Here is a 4,582-nt window from a genome sequence, read left to right as displayed (position 1 = left end):
GAGCACAAGTGGCTTGTTTGCGTGATCTGGCTCATATTACTCTGTTTTGCTCCCGCCATCTTTCTCAAAACATGGTGTTCGTACACGGTCACGTGAGGGAAGCTGATATCAGACATGCATGCCAATGCATCTCCATCTGAAGGAAGTAACCAGACTTTGACTATGATTGGGTTAAAGACCAGACACTGTCTACAACCTCATTGTAATTTCAATTGGATGGCACAAATATAATCAGATTGAAGTGTTTATATGTTGCAAATTGAATCAAGTCTGATTAATCACATTATTTTTGGTCCATGTAACCACAGCTAGTGTTAACCATATCACGTAGAAAGCATTTGTCGTTTAGAGGGTCACTTTTACAATACATAAGTTATGCACAGAACCTTCCCCCTTACTGTTTTCTTTTTTTCTGGATTTTTCTCCATTTTCTTGAAGCTTATGGATATGGACTATCAATAACCTTGGAGACAGTGTTGAAACTGTAAGTGAATAACAAAAGGAAAGGGGTTCTAAAAGAGCCTGTGTGACACCTTGGGGTATTTGACAGCTTCACAGATCATTGCCATCTGCAGCACTTCTTCCAAATACTCAATATCAACATTCATGCTATACCTCCTGCTGTTGGCATCACAGTTATCAGTTGATCTTTTTTTTTCTTCTGTCTAACAAGGATTTCTATGTTTATTCTTGATTTTATTCTTTATTCTGCAGTATGTTGGTTTATACCATCTGCTGGATTGTTGTGAAAACTCAATTTCCAACACATTGAAGTATAAAAGCAATGAGATATCTGCTTCATTCCAAACAAAGAGCATAAATAAGCCATGACAATGGAAAAAAAACATTATTTTGTTGTCTGTGTTAATGTTCCACACAGAAAAAGCATTTTAAGTTATTTCAGTACCATTGAAATAGGAATATATTAACATTTTAAGGATTTAAGAGTGTAATATTAATATAAAGTGTTGTTTAAGTATCTCGAGGAAAGTGTCCTCTTTTTTGGAAAATGTGATCATAAAAGTAATGAGATATTTACTATAATCACATCTTATTATAGATCAGATCTATCCATTCAACTTATATGCTGACTCATCCTGTGCAGGGTCACATGACACTGGAGCCAATCTCAGTTAACTAAGGACCAGAGCAGGACACATCCTGGACAGGTGTCCAGTCCATTACATTCAAACGGTGAAAAAGATTACCACAGACACTCACATTCACACCTAGGGGAAATTTATGGTCACCAGTTAATCTCATATGCATGTTTTGGAACGTGGAAGGAAATCAGGAAACCTGGAGGAAACCCCTGCACATGGGGGGAGAACATGCAAACTCCACATGGGAAGGTCTGACTGGTATAGGAATCTTCTTGCTGTGAGGTGAGAGAGCTAACCGATGCACCCGGGGTGTACAGGTGCTTTTTCGGTAGTAGATTCATACATACAGATTTCCTGCTAACCCCAAAACTTCTGTCCTTGTTTTGTTAAACATGGCGATGCCTGTGGTTTCAAAGACAGTTTTGTGAAATTCCCTGGCTAAATAAAGTTTCACATGAATAATCTGTTAACTTTAGAAATTGGATAATGATTGGAATATCAGTGTCAATATAGAAGAACTTGACTCAAACTGAGCGACTTGCAATGTCAACATTTTTCTTTAGACTTAGTTAGAACCTTATACCATTGTATTTGTTCTATATTTAGCTCATCTCATTGTAAGAAATTCCCTGGTGCAGTTCTGGTTGTAGGTTTATGTTTGTCAGCATGTTCTCCCAAGTGTTTTTTTTTTTTCTATACATGTGATATATGTAACTGTAAGTTATTTCATTTGAGTAAAGTAGTTGTTTAAGTGAAAGAAAACGTATAAAACACATACACGACTTTTGGCAACATCCAGGAACCTTTGTGTGTGGAGGAGAGGAATGTGTTACCCTTCATGTAGAGGAAGTAGCTGGTGGTCTTCCGAGTGATGAGGTCCTGAATTCAGGCTGAGCATGTTTTTTTTTTTTCCCAGAAAACCTCAACACAAACGAAATCAAACACCAGCTGTCACACGAACCACCAGTGAAGTGGAACTACGTGATTACACGCTTTCCTTATCAGTGTCCATGCATCACCTCATCAAGAGGAAAACAAAAGCTATTGAATATTCCTTTTATGCTACAAACAGTTGTACTTTGTCTCCTTTTACTGGCCATACGTCTCAGAGAGTGATGTCAAGTTTTACTGTTACTGCCGCCTGCCATATGAGAACTATCACTTCTGAATGCAAGACCTACCTCTACTTGTGGCCAGCGGCACATCTGTGCACCTTGTGTGGTGGGCTCTGCCTGTGGTGGGATTTACTTAAGTGTGTGAGTGTGTGCGAAGAGTAAACATACACACACTGATATGGCCATCGACAGTCACAGGTACATCCCTGATGTGACAGTGACGACAATATTGATTTTTTTTTTTTCTTCAACTATTGAATGTATAGTATATTCCCAGCTTCTGGTTATTTGTAGCATGCATGTAGCACCTGAGGGCCAAGGAGACCACGATTATTAAGGGCGCCTCAGACCTGATGGTTGTGCTAATGACCAAAATGGATGTGGTGTAATGTGTGTTACAGTAAATGACACTGAGGTCAAAGCCCCTAATTTTCATTTTCCTCGCCCACACAGTCTGTTCCCAGCTCTGACTTATACTATTGCTACTATTACTACTACTCTTTCCCACACACGTGCACACTGATGGTCTGTATTTGCTCAGGAGTTACTGGAAAAGTCCACACCGGAGTCAGGAAACAGAAGAACATCCAGCTTCACAGCCTCCAGGTCTCATGGTTCCACTGATTGACCTGATGAAGACCAAAGACTTCCAATCAGTGTGTGTGTGTATGTGTGTGTGCGAGAGAGAAAGAGAGAGAGAATAGTGTGTGTGTGGGCACAGTCTGAGTTGTGTCTGTGAATACAGTTGTGTGTTTATCACCACCTGACCACACACACGGTTTGGATGAACCATTATCATTTGCACATTAAACTCTTGAAAACACACCAGAGATTCTGAGGCCAGAATCTGTTTTGTCCCTGTCCTCACCTTCCTGCTGTCTTCTTTCTTTAAATCCCACACAAGAAGGTCCACATCAATGGTCCATTGAGCACGCATGTGTGCAAAGATACAAACCAGTGAGTATCTATCTCTGACAGAGACAGATGGACTGTTGCCTCAGTCTCACCATGCAGCACTCACTGTCTTTTCAGTCAACTTATTTTAATAACTGCGAAGTTTTCAAACAATCATAGCTTGACCAGTCAAACACTTTCAGGGTTGTATTACCTTGTTACACATAAACAAGACAAATGCTTATTAAGCCAAAAGGGGGTTATTGAAAGCAATGGAAAATATATCAACAAATGAAAATTTCACATCGAAGAACACAGAACTATAGATTAAATTCAGTTTGAAAAATCAGCATTGAACCTAGAAACTGAGTTTGTTGCCAAGTGTTTATCTATAAGTCTTGTGATTAACAGGTAATCACAACTTTCGTTTGGGTTGAACATCGATATGTTTGTTAGATTCTTAGAGTTAGCTCACAAAAAAAAAAAAAAACAAGCAAAGGATGAAACCATTGTCTAAAGAGGACAGGAAGTGTATGACTATCACAAGGAAAGAAACCCAAAAATGCAGCGGTGAATTGATTGAACTCAGTGGGCAGCTTCAGATTTTGCCATTAGATTTTGAATGAGAGCAAACTGGAGTGTAGTGATGAGCACTCTCTTCCCACGGTGAGATCATCCCAGATTCCAGTTTGGGTTAGGGTAGTCTTCTCAGTGTTTGCATTTTCTCTTCCTTTACCTGGGTTCTCAGGTTTTCTCAGTCCAAAATGTGCTTGAGGCAAATTAATGACTCTTCACCATCCTTAGAGTGAATATGAGTGTGTGTGTTGTTACTGTTTACAGAGGACTCTGTCATCTCCCATTGTCACATGGCATCACATTCAATGCCTTGTGATCTGAAGGACACATTTACATGATGACTGCCTTTAACAACCATCATTTTGGTGTTTTTGTTTCTGAAAAATTTGCCATTCTGTCGAACATGTTTTGAAAATGACCTCCATGCACACAGCAACTGCAGAAAACTGTAGTTTTCACGTCCGGCCACTGGTGGGTTCTGTGTTTTTGTAATACATATTTTCCTGGCACTTGGTAGTTTTATAGCTGAGACTCACTCGTAATGGAAATGTATATGAATGTAGATTCACCATTGTTAATGTTTATAGTGTGGTTCTCTGTACTCATTCGTGTGTGGTTTCATCATAAAAACAACCAACAGCGCCATCTCGTGGCCTGGCATGTTACCTGCATCGCTTTCAGTATTTCTGCCGTTTCCATAAATCAGAACAGACACTGTCTTCAAAACGTTGCCGTGTAAACGTGAAACTTTTCTGAAATGAAATGTAAAAAAAAAGTGAAGCTTTGTGAAGCCTCTGAGGACGTGAAGGCAGAATGACAAAATCTTGGCAGGACTATAACAATGTTGTTTTATGTAATTTCAGTGTAGTTTTCGGTGTTGTGAAAGTATACTCA

This window comes from Salarias fasciatus, chromosome 6, assembly GCF_902148845.1.
Source record: "Salarias fasciatus chromosome 6, fSalaFa1.1, whole genome shotgun sequence".
NCBI lineage: Eukaryota > Metazoa > Chordata > Actinopteri > Blenniiformes > Blenniidae > Salarias > Salarias fasciatus.
This window is presented reverse-complemented; position numbering follows the sequence as displayed.